At 36.5% G+C, this 17551-nt stretch overlaps 1 protein-coding gene across 6 annotated transcripts in view; it reads right to left on the bottom strand.

The window, feature by feature from the left end:
- Positions 1 to 17551, bottom strand: part of LOC145966939 (uncharacterized) — an 81059-nt gene that overhangs the window by 28300 nt on the left and 35208 nt on the right. The window lies entirely within an intron of this gene.

Here is a 17551-nt window from a genome sequence, read left to right as displayed (position 1 = left end):
AAAATGAACTTGTCACTTGTTAATTCCTTTCGTTCCTAATTTCTCATATTACACATATAGATCTGTATATTTTCTATCACACTTTTAGGTATACGGTTCATATATAATTTTATAGAAATACTTCTTAGTATTGTCTCACTTTTTTATATTTTATTCTGTATAATAATAACGTGTGCGTTCTCTAAATTATACAAAATTCATAGATTTATCTCCGGAAGATATGAATCTAGAATTTTTAATCAAAATTATTTTAATTAGTTTCAACTTTATTCTTTCTTAATTTATAAGAAAAAAATGTAGATTCTTAAAAAAATTTTATAGTGACTTAGGTTTTCTCGAATTCAGCTGTATTGGCTTAAACGTAGGAGAACCGTGCGACAATTCGGCGACCTCAATGTGGAGTCTCTTATTTTTATCTCTTTTTTCTTAAATGATATTTGCAACGATATATATATAACGAAATAGAGAGAGAATAATATAACATGCGGACTAGGTCACACGCGGTAATAACGCGTCTCAAATATTTGTCGAGTCCTTTACTTCCCTTTTTTAACAGCCCAAAAACCGCGAATAGACTGTGGGTCGACGTCGAGCAAACATGGCGCTTATCGAAATCCACCCGGCACAAGGGACGTGGGAATGTCGCGACTTTATGTCACTTATCCGCATCTAGGAGATTAAAAGGAGCGGAGGCGCACGCACGTGTAAACGATACGACAGTTACACGCGTATATGTACTTTTGACATGTGTACTTTGACACTCATAGCGTTCAACTCGAACTCGAATGTTCTAGTAGATTTCCGAAAAAATTCGGGGATGTATGAATCATTAGTCTAAGCTTCAATCGCATTTTTTACAACTTTTTTTTAAATGCATTAGACATCACAATTATTTGTTGTTCATCACAAAAAACATGCTTGAATTTCTCTTATCATGTGTTTAAAAATTCTTTATATATATTTCTTTTTCAATATTTATATTTGATTAACTTTTCTTACTGAAGTCATGTGTGTCTAGTTTAGAACTACGACAGATCATTTTAATAAAAATAGCTCGATAATTCTTGCGGCGATCGCTTATGATGGGTTTTGGGTTAAATCAACTCGGTTGGCCCTTTTTTTCTTTCTCTTCGAAGAAAGAGTTGAGCTCGATGAGGTTGACGAGAGTCAGCCCTTCGTATCATCGTATGGCTGTCCGATTTTTTTCACATCGTTGTCAGTCATCAAGATTTCGATAAAGTTCCGACGAGAACAAACAACGGAACGAAACAAACGACGGAAATCGTGCCTGAGCTCTCTTGACCCTTTGGCATGATAGGAATCCATGAAAAGGACGAAAAAGTATAGCGAAGCGCGTCCGAAAAACAATCGTAATGCAAATGTGACAATAGTGTCCATTGAAGTACGGCTGCTGGGTGTCGGAAAGAGCCGCTATTTACGCTTTATCTATTTTAATTTCGTCGCGTATATTCGATTTACTGGAAGGCGGTCGTTCTTTAACATTGAATGACTTCCGGGTGCTGGTTCCTGGAAATCACGGAATCCTCGTTTATCTCGAAACATCCATATCTCTCTTCAACTTTATACATATAATGATAAAAAACTTTATCATTATATTATTCATTATATCATTATATTTATACATATAATATTTCATATAATGAACCTCAAAAGACGGTGCTTTGCTAGTTTAAGCTAACAAAATTTTATCAATAAAAATTGAAATAATTTTACAAAATTTATATAAATATTTGGTGTATATTTTTCGATATATTTTCTCTAAAATGATTTTTTTAAAAGTCTGACTTTTATTTGTTAATACAATAATGATATAAAAATTTAACGTAAACATTATTATCAATTATTATCAATATTAAATGTATAATTGAGATATGAATATTTTTAACTATACATCTCTATCATGCTATGATATCGTGCTGATAATGTAGACGAATTTGAGTATTTAAAATGCTAATCGAACATAACATTTGCGTCTTCGCTCAAATCAGGATATATCTATCTTCTCGAATATCTTCGAATAATAAGGACATTCCCCTCCTGCGAGAATAGGACCGAGTGCGTTGACATTTCGTACGATGATTCAATATTTGAGCGCTTAGATATTTGATAATATTGATAAAATTTTCGACAGTTCGGGCATTCAGTGTCCTACAGAATAAAGAGTTGTAAACTTCTTACAGCTGTTCAGATTGCGCTATGCTATCGGCTAGTTACATATATTCTTCCTACTATCTATCCATTCATCGAAATCTCGCCTCGTGGCACGCGTAGGCCATTGTGATCGAAAAGCTTGGAATCGACAGTTTCAATCATATTTTAAGCGAGAACAATTTATACAACATCGCATTGTGAAATTGTAAAATGCAAAACAGCGTAAGAATATTTTATTTTTGATACCGTATATAATTATTTCGAATTTTTATTTAATGAAATCATGTGTTATTGTGTTTTGCATTTCATGTAGCTTAGCTTAGATCGCGATATTTTATAAAAAATATTTGCACGATCGTCATGAAGCTTTCGTTTCGATCACTCGGTACATACATATGTACGGAAGATATATAGAAGAGGGATCGAAGAGCTTATCGGCCGATACGATGATAGCTCTAATTAGTGCGGCAATTAAGCCGTTTGAAGAATCGCTCTAAATAGCCGAGATAAAAGTTTCGTCTATTTCGTCGCGCATCGAGATTATCAATTAATCGCCGAGAAGTCGCGCGACGCGTCGTTTTCCGGTGACCAAAGAAACATGTTTCCTCTTCCTTCTTGTTGTTCTTCCAAGCGGAAAAGTGGAGCCAGGATCGCATCAAGGCAATCTAATCGATTGCTCTCTTTCAGTACACATTAAGCAGATCCACCACATGTGAAACTAGATGGGACGACATACCCATAGAGAGAGAGGATTTACTACGTTGGATGGTCAACAGCAAGTCAAATACGAAGTAGCGTTTTATCGTCGCGTTGCCATGGTAATTACGCAGTAGATATCGATAAACTGCACACCTAGGTACATAGTAGTGTCAAGATACAAATTTATCAGTAAGGGGGTTCGCGTCCAAGAATTTTAATCTTCAGTCTCTTTTTGACGCATAATAAATTTCGATAGATTATGATAAATCGTATATTGCCACGAGATCTGTCTTAGATTTTTTTCATTTTTTAAATTCTCAAGTGGCTTTTATTTTCTACATTCATAGAAAAAAATTATTTTACTTCGTAAAAATAAAAAAATCGTGTTAATTGAAAAATAAACTTTTAACTAATAATAACATAGTATTTATGTTTCTTTGAAAACAAGAAAATGATCTGTTGATTGAAGCTAAATAAATTTTAAGAGAATCGTAACGTATTACATTTTCCTATAGCTACTTTCTTTTCACAAAGATGCAGATAATTCTGAGAAAAAAATGTGTTACAAATATATAATTAATGACACTATCATTATTTCACATTTATTATTTGTTATAAGAAATTCGGCTTATTTATTAATATAACAAATATAACGCGTATGTTCTGCGATTTAATTGACATTTCACGAGCTCACGTTTTCGTTTCAACGAAAATGAAATACATGCACTTCTTCGTCCCTTGGCAGCCGATATACACCGCCTCTCCTCCCTCCGGTCCCGGTCGTTCCGCGAGCGCGGCACGTCTTAATTGCCAGCGGCGAGTAAAGATAATTGGCATTTGGCAGCGAGTGATCCGCGATACGATGGCGGCATGACGGTAGCTTCTTCTTGGAAAGAAGTTTGTCTGTTTGTACGTTTTATAGGTCTTGAATTTACCGCAGGCGTCGCCGAGACCGCGGCCGCGTCGTCTTCTTCGTCCAATGCCGATGTTAGATACGGGAAGACGCCGTCTGAAAGACGGGAGGGCCCATCCATCCCTTTCCTCCCCAGATCTCTTCTGTGCTCCGCTTTTTTTTCTACATTTTTCTGCGCGGACGGTTTTCTCCACGGCACTTACTGACGTCGATGATGCATTAATGTAATTGCGCTTGCGTTTCGCATGCGAGATAAGACGACGAATCTGTCGAAAGCCCGTCTTTCTTTCAAGTGTCGACTGAAAATTCGAGAGGTTGCCTCGAAAACTCACGTTGTTTAATAATCATGCATAGGAAAATTTGAAATTTTCTTTTGAAATTCACGTGCAATTATGCTTGTTTTGCGCATCTAATCTTTTAATTTATGAGAAATGTAATAACTATATTCTTTTTTACTCAAAATAATTACCTATAAGTATTGCAATATAATTATCTCATGAAAATATAATTCGTTGTTAATAATAATTTATGAAGAAAATGAAACATTTACTTGTATTTTCTACTTAATAATAACAAAAAAAATTTCCATTCATTATTTCTAACTTGCATATTTTAATGTTATATTTTATAAAAATTTTTATACAAAACAAGTCTCTCTCTTTATATCACATACTTTCAAACACGCTTTCTTTTCTTTACAATCTTTAATGTTTTCTCAATATTTTCTCTTAATCTTTTCCATTCGTTGGAAAAGTCATTCGTCATAACTTCTTAGTCTTTTCGAAGGTCAAAATTCTCAGGAAAGGAAAGGATTTCGTTGCTTTTGATCCGAAAGTTATTCGCACCAAGTAGAAAAAACTATAAATGCCGCAACGTCACCTAAGGTGGAGGATATAAGAGGAAAAAGTGAGAGGAGAATCGAGGCCTTCTGCACTGTCTCAAGCACTCTCTTCGTGAGTGACTCTCGACTGGTATGGCTGACAAAGAGTGAGAATATCCACCAGTATCGAGGTACTAGAAGCTCCATGTGTACAAGTGTACCCGTGAATTATCGGCTTAGCGAAATCACGCTGCGCGAATATTCGCATTATCGTCGTCAGTCTTTCCGGCAGGAAAGAGGAATCGCGATATTCGACAGATACTATACAAAAGTAGAAATTTCATTTATTATACGTGTTAATAAGTCTATTAAAAAAATTAAATATTTTTTCCGTTAAATTGTTTAAAAAACCAATTATTAAAGGGAAAAGTTTTAATAATAAACTATTAAAAATTTTAATAATAATAAAAATTTAAATATTATGTGTTACGTTGACAGTCAATAGGTAGTATGAATTATATAGCTAGAAGGGGGAGTATTCATGTGATCAATTTGTAATTTGTAATATACGTATTGCTGCCTCTATGTTTTCAGATTCGGAAGGGTAGAGACGTTATAATACTAGTCGCTATTTATAAATGGGGAATTTTACCCTTTCTTTTAACGGGCGACTTCGACGCACCGTAATCATGACACGCAGCAGGTACGTCTCACTTCTCGGACCCGGTTTCAAGAAGCTTTTGAAATTCGAGAGGCGACACCGACACGTGACCTACTGATTCGTTTCGTGTACAAGTCCTTGTAATCAAGACCTACGAAATATGTCGAAATCTGCCACTACGTTAATAGTGTTTAAAATTTGACGATATAATAAATATACGTTAAGAAAAAAAAATAAGTTTTACGACTTCCGTTTTGATATTTTAGCAATTTTAATGAAGCTAAGATAATTATGACAATTAAGTTCGTTTGTCTTATTAGTAACGCAATTATTTCTCGATTATTTTAAATATTATAAAAAAACTAGTTATATCAAAATATCGAATCTTTAATTACAGGATTTTTTGTAATCTTTGTATCTTTGTATCATTCATTCATAAAATATTTTTAATATTTTTAAAAAGCTATCTAAACATATTTAAAAGTTGATCATATTGAATATCAAGTAATTTAAATAATTCTTCATAATTAAGGAAAAAATATTCAAAAATAAATGGACTTCTCCAGCCAAAGAAATTTTTTCTAGTATTCAATATATTAAGCAAGATGTACAGTATCATAAATAATCATTCTCTTTCCAAGACGTTCTTAACGTTCGGTGTCCTACAAGTCGTAATCGTCATTAAACAAATGGATAAAGAAATCTGTAAGTTTTTTTTCAAAATCATATGTAGATAAACGCAAACATTCCTTCGAGTGGACACAAACGATCAAGCGAGAAGAGGGAGTTTCTATCGGAAGTCGCGATGAAAAATTGTCGCGATAACAGTCGAACACAATAAACCCGCTCCCCACTCAGGTCGCCCAGTGGCGACTGAGACTAATTGCAGCTCCGATTACAATGTCCTCGGCTATTATTATAATTTATAACTCGGTATTATTGTTAGCTCGATCACGTTATCGGCGATGCGACGCGCACATGCCTTTCCATCGTCGAAGCCAATGAACGAAACCTGTTGGGTTTCATGTGATCTGAATTTTTTTTGTTTTGAGTTTATAGGGCGGTAAAAAGCCCCATTAGTTTCGAAGGCAAGAACTCAATTATTGGAAAGATTGTTAGCATGATTTTTAGGTTGACTTTTAAGCCAGATCGTAAAGAGTTGAACCGCAGTGTTGTGGTTTACAGGCGTCAATAAAAACGACCCTAAATTGAATTTTACAGTAAAGTGGATCGCAAACATAGTGTTTTACCAAGTGAACACGATCAACGATTTTTATTTTCTAAAATTGAAACAAATTATGAATTTGTTGAGAAATTTGACATATCTGTATCTATCGATTTGAATTCATCAAATTTAAAAATCTTCTCTTCGAAACTTTTTTCGGGTATCACTAATTATCCATCATGTAATAAAAAATATAATTTTATGCTGCTTTATCGCAATAATATAATTATATATATCTTCGCAATATTAACAAGAGATTAAAAATATTACATATATTTCTGCATTAAATTTTTTGAAAGATGTGGATTTTTTTATTCAGTTTTCACTGCACCTTTATATAATTTAATTATGTTAACTATGTACATATTTCATAGCCGTTAAATGATTTTATAATTGTTGAATTGCCAAAAAATAAGATAAAAAGATTCGTCCAATCATTTCGATCCAATTTTATCTTACGACCTTCACATTAAACAAATAAAGTTCATAATTAGAACGCCAATGCAGACTGTAATGAGCAAAATAAATGCAACATTAATGACGAACTGCCGGTGATTGACCTCTTTGTGTGAGCCTCGCACGTTATTCTAACGCGATAACCGATTTGATAAGAATTAATATGAAAAAAAATTATATGTACTTCAAGCGTTTTTGGGGATTTAATCGTGGCGATTAATAAGACATAATCGGTTCAAGATTCAGATGCATTATCGCAATATGAATAAGAATCGATGTGGATATCGAGTCATTAAATGCGGGTACGCGGTCTCATCAAAGGTTTTTATCGTTGTCCCATACGCGAGTTTTTCCCGATTTCCTTGCTCTTTCTCTTAGCGAAAAAAACGGAAATTATCATCGTCGCGTATTGTCTGTGAGCGTGATAGAGAGGTCTTTCGGGGTCAAGTTGCAAGAGCACGATGCCAAGACGCGACGTTGCCGTTGTAACAGCTGGGTATAGCAGAGGCTCGATCCATTTATTTGTTTAAAAATTTATAAATAAATTCAAATAAGATATGAACTAATGAGACACAAGCGCAATAGATAAGGCGCAAATTATTATGCCTTAATAATTGCACTTGGCTCTCATTTTAGTCCATATTTTAGTCTTATTTAAATTTATTTATTTACTGTTATATATTAGAGCTTTTCGTTTCTTATTTGTAATTTAAATATTTATACGACGGAATCTATTGTGTAAAAAAATCGCCACATTTTGCGATAAATATAAATGATCATTTTTAAATAATCGAATCTTAAAATCACAAAGTAACTTGAAAGGCAATAATTTAAATGTTTCCAACTATTGCACTGAAATTATTTATGATTATAAAAATGTCTCTTTTCTTATCAAGTTTAGCATACATCTCTCCACACCATTAATGGATTTAAAATAAAACTAGCACCACTTTTTCAGTAGTCAACGTCGGAAAATAAAGTTTCCACTGCACGGCATGATCGCCTCTTCCGCGTTCGCTCGCAAATTCCGTCGACCGCGAGCCGTCATAAATTTATTACCCGCCTCGGCCACCCGCCTCGGTCGCGATCCTCAAAGCTCGCAGGGCACGCACGCACGCAAGGGAGGACGAAGGCGAGAGCGTAGCCTCAAGGCGGGACTTTTTGCTCGGCACACATGTGGCCGAGCGGCTAGCGGCGATTCGGACCCGATAAAAGCTCGGATCCCCGAGATGATGACGGCCGAGAAAGAGAGATAGGCAGAAAGAGGATGGGGCGGATGAAGAGAAAGAAAGAGAGAGAGAGAGAGAGAGAGAGAGTCGGCTGGACCTCGCTGTCCGCCAACTTGAGCGAATCGCATGTGCGATGGTGCGCACATCCGCGAGCTCGGACAGGGCGAAGGAGAGGGAGGAGGAGACGATGGGGAAAGAGAGAGACGCGCGTACGCGTGCGTGCGCCGTGCATTATGCACGTGCATCGCTGGTCAGCGATGGCGGACCAACCGCGACCGGCAAAAAGCGCTCTCTCTCCTACGGTCAGTGTGAGAATGAGCGCGGTTATCGATTATGCGCGACGGAGAACGCGATGCGATTCATTAGCTCCCTTTGCGGTCCTCCTCCATGTCGGGTGACCTACGAGAAAATAGGGGTATATTATTGCAATCTCATATTTTACTCGACTAATTTTTATCGATGCATGAACAATAGTTCAACAAGAGAAAGATGAAACCGATCGATTTGGGAAAAGTATAATTTATTTAGCATTCCTTTGCACTCGCATGTTTGGGTTGTCAAAGTGACACTTCTCGACCGGAATAATCATGCGAACGAGAGAGGTACAAGTGGTTGCTCTTGCATGGAGGATTTACGAGTTTTTGAGAAAATCGTGCCAGAACACATTTTTTTACGATGTCATTTAAAACTCTCTTTATGATGAGGATGGTAACGTCGATGATGACGACGCTCGTAAAAGTCCCTTTTGCCACAATGGTATAAAAATTTTGGACTGATAAGACGGAAATTTGATTCGAGTGCGGTTTTTGAAAAGTATCCTCGGCGCCATAATATAATTATTCAATTTTACTGTATCACATCCACTTTATGACATTTTTTAATACTTTTCTTAGGAAAGCTCATTCGCTTCGAATAATAAACAGTAACTCGAACTAACTCGAAGTAACTGTAGTTCGAATAATAAACAGTTAAAAATGTCAACGATATAATCTCGTTGTGTAGAAAAGATTATTCTCTCTTCGGTTATCCTAAAGTGCTATTAAATTTTAATTATTATTGAAAATCAATTTTCCACCCTCTAATTTATCTTAATATAATCTAATATCACGAATAAAACTGTATTGTTAAAAAAAGGTGTTAAAATATCTTCGATTCTCTTTCAAACTTTTCACGTATATAATAAAATTCTGTAATGATAATAAATAGAAGAATCAGTAATATTAAATAATAATTAGAATTGATTATTCAGTGCACACTTTTCATTGGTCGTTTCATCTCATTCTAAGGATTCTTCTCGCTCTATACATATTAAAAAATATAACATCTTTAAACTGAAGCAATGGAGTGTTTTTGCTAGAAATAATTTTTTTTTTTCGAACCACAGAATCTAAGGTTTCTCGATTGCATTAGATCAGAGAACATTCCCCGAGCCTTCACGTTTACGACGGTGGATCGTGCCCCAGTGGCACGCTCCGGGTCGCGAGCGGTCGTAAAACAGCGAGGCCTTGTTTCGTCTAATAGCTCAAAACATCGTCGCCAGGGTTGGCCAACGAAAAAGTGCCACCACCTTGCCCCACGTCCTCTCCTCCTCTCCTCTCCTCTCCTTTCTTTCGTCCGCTACGCGCCGATAAATTTCCTCGCGCGCTTGTCAAAACGTTGGTGGGACCATAAATTTCATCCGGTCCCCCGAACCGGAGCGGGTTATTAACGCGCGACCGACATTTCGCGGCCACCAACGACCCCCGCAATAGCGTTACTTCTCTGATACCGGCACCGCTAGTTCACCGTCTCACCCACGGCGAAACACGAGCGGCACATCGTATATCACCTCGGTCTCTCCAATTTGCCAGGTGATTTTTACGAGCCGCCGCCACCGCTGCCGCCCGCAGCTTTTACCGGGAAAATGTGACGAATCTATACCGCCGATGATGCCATACGAGCAAATCTGAATATATTTTGTGTATTTAAAAAATAATATAAAATAATACACAAGAGCGGATGAAAAATGTTTGATTAATCACAACTATTAATCTGATGTTAGAAAATAGAAACAGAGAAAGCTTAACGCTTGCGTTACCTCTAATATACATCGCATTCATCGTAAAAAGTTATCCACTAGAGAGATCCGCAGAAGAGGAGAGCGCGCGCATCCTCGAGGAATGCGAAGGATGCGCCCAGCGTTCGGAGAAGCCGAATTTGTCCGGCTCGAGGACCTTAGTGTAAAGACCCGAGAGACGGCCGGGTTCTTCAGGCTCGAGGACACTCGGTTCCCTCGGAGCTGTCATGCGCCTGACGCGAGGCAAGGGTTTCCAAAGTGCCCGATAGCGTATCCGTCAAGACTCGAGCGTCGCGAGATGCCGGTGTTATTATATGGACACCGTATAAAGTTTCCTGCCGCTCGCGTCCGGCTGCTTTTCGTCAAAAAGAGAAGCCCGCGACGGCCGCGATACGCGCCTTTAGGACTTTTTCTTGCGTTTCGGCCCGTTTGACACTTGATAGCGCCAGGCGGGCCTATTAGGCGTGTATTAGAATATCTACGCGATGCGTACGTACCCTATTCGTATACACACGCGACATACGTGCACGCGTGTATAGAGGAGATACAGGATGACGTAGCAGACATGGACACGTGGTGCGGGCACGCGGGTATGGGATACGAGGCCTCACCGAGCATTCTCCTTCTTCTTCTTCGTCTTCTTCTTCTATCTTTTTCTTCTTCTCTTCTTCTTCTTCTGCGTCTTCTTCGACTTCGAGGAGTCGTTTCTTGCCGCCGTCCGCGTCCGTCAGATATGATCTTTCCCGTTTGATAAATCACTACCGGAAATTCCGACAAAAAAAAACATTGCGTTCTCTCTCTCTCTCTCTTTCCTTCGCGCTCTAAATGTTTAATTGGTGAGTATCCATTAGAGCGTTCTTTTCCTCGCGAGGGAAAACGTTACTTTTAACTGATATCGTAGTCTTACTTGTGTATTATTCTACGTCGAACCCTTTGTGTGCCAATTTACCGTATATAGTATAAGGGTGTATCTTAAATAAAAATGTGAAAATATCTTAAAACTAGCATATTCGCGATATCGCGTTCACACATATACTTATCATTCTAAAGCGTTTTTCCTTTTTTCATTATTTCATGGTTTTGTGTCAAAAACAATAATGTGATCTCGGTAAATTTGCATAAAACATTTTTTTAATTTCTTTTTATTTTTAGAAAAAAATGATATTTTTGCGAAGATTCCAATAATCATTCTATATATTTTATTATATATAGTTAGCTGCATATATTTGTACTTACTTATATTAATTGCACATAAATCTATATGTAAATTTTATTTAAATAAGTTATTCAAGTTCTCTTTTGTATGTCGACATAGATGTATAGTAAATTAATATTAATCATACATTAATCATAGATGTATTGTTACGTATTTTGGTTTCCTCAAGACTTACTATTCGTTGCTTCCGTCTTTGTTCTTCGGGTTTAATGCCGCAAGGCTCGTCCCGTTGATACTTCAACAAAATCAGCTTTCACAATGATCTCAGAATCATATCTATCTGTCAGTTCATTGTGAAAACCAGTTTTGTCTTAATTGCCGGCGATGACTCCAATTTCATCGAAGCTCGATAGCATCATCCCAATCCGTAAGATATATTCTAAGATTATATTTATTAATTAGAAACACATGCTTATACGATATGTTAAGCTTGATAATCTCGGATTGCGCAAAGATTGGTGGGAGATTTTCTACAAGAGTGCGTTCTAATTGTCATTCTCCATATTGCTCCATTTTTCGCGTCGTGTGTGTCAACGATCCTGAAAATAAAAAAAAAACGAATCAATTGCGATAAATTAGAAAAGAATAAGAAGAGAGAGAGAGAGAGAAAACAAGAGAAGAAAAGAAAAGCAGAAAGGGAACGTCTTTACGTCGTTCTCCGCGGCTTTCACTTCTGCGGATTTTTTAAAGTGGGGCGCGACGGATGGCCGATGCCCTCGGGAAAGAGACGTTCTTACCGGGCCTCGAATTTCTGTGAACGTCCTAAAATAACAGGCAGACGTGTGCCAGACGTTGCCGAAAATCGTAATTTCGAGAATTGGTCACCCTTCGTGACCGCCGCCCTACTCGTTGCCTGTTTGTATCTTAGGCTCCCTTTCGATGGAAAAAAGAAGAATGGCGAATGCATTTGTTACAAAAGGGATACACTCTAATGTGCGTTTCTCCAAATATGTAATGTTCCTCAGCTTTATTGCGTACACATATCTGATAACGAATCAGCTCAAGTTTTGAAAGATCCGTAAAAAGTATAAGAAGTGGATTGTATTAGATTTAAGTGGATCGCTCTGTGCGAAAATATTTTATTTCATACTTTATAAATTTTCGCCTCTTCGAAATCCGAGCAGAAAGCAACCGAGTGCTCGTCCATCATTATCGTATTTTCGAGAGAGATTATATTAAAAGATTATTAAAAATTTTTTAGTTATTAAAAAATGTGTCGACAGATCAATAATGTTCCCTTCAACAAGAGCGACGAAACAAATTCCACAATATTATTAAGTTTGAAAAAAATCAAAATAAAATTAATTGAAATTAATTACAAATGTTGAACATAGTAATAATTAAAAATATAAGAATGAAATAATTAAAGATCGCATCGCTCGTCGATCTCAACATAAAGATAGAACTTAAAAATCTGTGTACTTATTTATTATCTATGACAAATTTTTTATTACTAATTCGCATTGTTACCGAGACAATTTTTTACATCTTTAATGAAATTAATATTTGTGCTTTGAGAATGAATTGACGTCCGGAGTGTGAGACGCACGGAAAGCGGTGTCGCTGGACAGGTCAAACATCACACGGACCGAACACGATGACCTCGAGGAATGCGGGGAACGATGATCAGTGATATTTAAACTCTCATCGATCCTTAATCGACAGATCTACTTGGGAGGTTTTCATCGTACCAGCGGGGAGAATGTTATAAAGCGATTTAAAAGACCGATGCTTAACATCCTCGCGCGCAGATGAATAAACGTTTCTTACATAAACCCGCATTATCGCGTGTCTGTTAATTCCTCAAATGTTCGCAGCAATGCGGCACCTGCGCATTCTTTAACACGGTGGTTTCTCTCGCTATTTCTCAATTCAATTGTAATTATTTCGTAATCGTAATTTTCATACAATTAGTTTTATCGCAGAAAAAATTTATGATAATTATGAATTATAATATTAAATTTATCTTCTTGATACAAACGGTAGAAAAAAGACTATTTAAATGGATTAATAAATTAGCCAAATTTTAATTCCTTAAAGAAAAAGAAAGATTAATCAATTTTAAGGGCTTAAATTTTCGCACAGATACAAAGTAAATGCGACTTTAAGATTCTTCGCGGCTCCGCTATTGGACAGTAAACGTTCGTAAAGGTCCATCGCGATATATATATTATTTTATACGTGCTTTATCAGTCTGCCGATAACGGCGCAGTGGCAGTTACACGGAGTCCTGATAAAGATACGGCGCGACCTTATGACCCGCTGGCTATATTCTATGGAAGAGAACGTCAGCGAAAAGAGGAGGAACGCGTACGAGGATTCGGTCTTCGTTTCCTTCCAGAAGTACTTTCCAGAGAGAATCAGAAGCGTCATTAGCTAGTCTTTAATTAACGATTTCGTTATCGTTGCATCGATAATCATTAGTAATTATAATTACTGATTATCCACTTGAATCAATACTGACGATTTTGGTAAATTAAACGAAGATGTTAATAGTCGAATCTTTTACAATCGACTTTAGCTGGACGTTATCTTTTGATAAATTTAATATAATTTTTTATAATAAATTTTTGAGAAATTTAATATAAAGTTTCAAGATGATTCATATATTCTCTTTCTTTCTCTCTAAAGAATATTTTATAGCTTTTCGCGATTTCTTTTTTGAGGAAGGAAAATTAATTTCGAAAATCTTGTAAAAAATCTACGACTGGGAAGACTCGACTTTTGGACTCCAGGACATTTACGCTGTTTGATTCGTAACGATCGAGCTTCGAGCTGTCAACCCGTACGTCTTTCTTGAACGGTGTTCACTGTTTTCCTCCCTATATATCTGGAATAGCATGAAAAGGAGGGAAGTACGACGCATCGTAATGTCGATATCTCGTAATAGCATGCACCGCCGACCGGTTCGCTCGCTGATTACGCCGCGCGTTGAATCCTTCCGAGAATCCGGGCGCTTTTATCTAATTAACGCGGTCAGATTGGCCGCGACGGTTATCCGACGGTCTTGAGCGATCGTAAAACTTAACGAGCGAGGATCGCCGGAACATATCGTAATGTACGCACGCCAAGTTGCCGGCTGTTATCGAGATTGCGCGTTATCTCGTTGCGAAATGTTGCCCGATAATCCGTCTTTACGGATAACGTAAAGGATCGAATCGCAGAACGGTTATCGGAATAACTCTTTAACAAATATCGAATCAATGCATCGCAAATTAAATTATTCGGATGGATAAATCTATTTCCTTTCACACTTCTGCTGAGAATAATTGTTAATAATTTTCATTTGAATAAAATAAATTGAATACATGTAATGACATTTGTAAAATGCATAATGATCTATTCGTACAATGATAAAATTATGTAAGGGATTGAATAGATATTCACTTAAAAAAACAATGGAAAACAAAAACATGAGATAAGTAATAAAAGAGAGAAGGACACATTTAATAGTTAATTACTATTGTATAATAAACGCGGAAAATTTATATGTAATTATTATTATTTACATAACAATGCATTTTTATTAATGGGGAGAGAGAGAAATAAAGAAAAAAAATTAAAATATATTGGTTTCTAGCAATTATAAAATGTAAGTTCGTTCAAGAACTCATATCGTGGCTTTTATAATAATAATAAGCGACCGTGTCGATAATTGATCCCAGGGAAACACAGTCGGTACATTTAATGACATATCTAAAGATACTTTATACCGACAGAAGCTACTGATGCAAGTTACCGGTTGTAAGTAACATGAAATCTCTACATGACCATCAATCATATATTCTTAAATTCCCTGCATTACCGACCAAATATTCTGCATGATCCAGTCAGTATTTAAATACATGTTTGCTATAACTTGCATGACAAACTTATTACGTAAAAGTTTGTCGTGATTTTTTGTTAAGTGATTTATTTCCTCAACATAAACTAAAATATATTACAATCTGAAAAAAAACAGAATCAAATTTATATCAAAGATTTTATCTAAAAATATTTTTATCACAAAATTTATAAAAATATAAGTGTATTTATACATTTAAAGTATATTTTTCTTCTTCGAAAATAATTATATTCTTCAGTTCGTTTTTTTTCTTTTCGCCTCTTTGTAAAAATTCGAAAGACGACACACTTTACTCCAGACGAATATATAAAAATAATTCTTACATTTATTCATGATAAAATGATATACGATATGAATGATTTTAATGTATTTTGCGTCCGCATCATCGAGAGCTGAGCTCACCGAAATTTATACCGGTTTTTAATCTCGAGGCGCGAAGCGCCTCGTGCGAAAGGGCGTAGTAAGCGGAAGAGGCGTAAAAGTCATTCAGTCCAGCGGCGAGCCATTGATAGAGGCGACGAAGCGAGGTCAGCTATTTGTACGCGTGACAGACCCCTCCGGAGAATCTCGCGCACGGACGAGAACGGTGGCGCACGCACGCACGCACGCATACACGCACGACACACGTACTCGTCGGGTCGAGTGTATACGTGTGTGACACATCCGCGTCGCGTTGCGTTGCGTAGCGCGAAGCGATTCCGGAGCTCGATACAGTGGTCGAAAAAAAAAATCCCACAAAAAAGATATTGGGAGATTATCTGCGTCTCGTTAGAGCTCGGTCGTTATTGATCATTCGATACATCATGCGTCTTCTCTTCACGATAGATCGCTTTACGCGAACGTTTACACAGCTGTCGGACCGCATTGATATCTCGAAGGTAGAGATTCTCGCTGTCTCTAGTTTTTTTTCTTCGTAACTTCATATTTACAATTATAACTATTCTTCTCGTATAATGTTTGATTAAAAAGTATTTCAATTTTTACATATTTTTTAAATACCTTTTATACTTTTACGTCGATTGAAAGATTGACATCATTTGCAATTGTCACCTTTTGTTAACAATTTTTATGCAATATTTTGAATAAAATTCGAAATTTATTATTCATATATCGTACCACTATTTTTAACTGTATCCGAGAAATCTCGATTAACAAAAATTAGCCTTACAAGGAAATTATTGCATTATTTGTATTTTAATCTATAATAAATATAATGTAAAAAAAAATTTATATATAATTTTTAGCAAAACGAAAAGTTTATACTTTAGCGACCAAACTATCATAAACTTTGTTATTCACGGAAAAGCATGATAATAACAAGCTATGCGAAAGATTGAGAAGGTTTAATCGTAAAACTAATGTTCCAAGAACGAATGTGTTTTTTTCCTCAACAATAAAAATTCCATTTCATAATTTTTCTTCGTATAAGACAGATGGGTATCACACACATTACCGAGATTATAATATATATATAACGTGTGAATACTCCTTAATTTTTCCATCGAGACCGGACACACACAAGGCGAGGCAAAGGTCGATATTTGAGCGTTACAGTCTCGCAAATGTGACACGTCCCGAGATCGATTTGCATACAATGGAAGCGCTGGGCATTCAATATGGTTCGGAGAACATCTCGCGCGGCAAGCATGCACGGGTAACGAGCGATTAAAGAAACATTAACGCGTTACAAAACCGCATTGAAAAAAGGCGGCGGCGGCGGCGCGTTGATGTCATCGCCGAGTCACGATCGTGAATGCCGATTAAACGAATGCCGCGTGCGTATGGCATACGATCATGAGACGGGGATGGACGACCTGGGGTGGTGTACATACCACCATACATACCACGAGGCAGATGTTTTCCATGCAAGTCCTATCGCGCGGAGAAGAGCACCTTGACAAGGTTGCCGCTCTTCTCCAATTTATTTCTCACATAAGGAGTTGAAAATAATTGAAGCAAATGAATAGGTATGTATAGTTGCTTCCGTATTTACGGATTTCTTGAATCAATTTAAAATTGAGTTTCTCTTGCTATATAGACTGAGTTTCTTTTAAAAGGTATATGTTGAAAAATTTTTGTAAATTATCTTTATCGTAGCATGATATAAAAATTGATACGATTGATACTGATATATTTTAATTGGACATTTATTACATTATATTTCATTTCCAAAAATCGACTTTACGACTTACGACAAGAATTGATAATGAATTAAAATGGAGGGCTTGAATTTTAATTTGATTTATAAAAAAATTTGAAG

Source organism: Camponotus vicinus, unplaced genomic scaffold (genome assembly GCF_025532165.1).
Source record: "Camponotus vicinus isolate PSW18456_S1 unplaced genomic scaffold, iyCamVici1.0 SCAF_2, whole genome shotgun sequence".
Lineage (NCBI taxonomy): Eukaryota > Metazoa > Arthropoda > Insecta > Hymenoptera > Formicidae > Camponotus > Camponotus vicinus.
The sequence above is the reverse complement of the archived record's forward strand: the minus strand, read 5'-3'. Positions and strand labels throughout refer to the sequence as shown.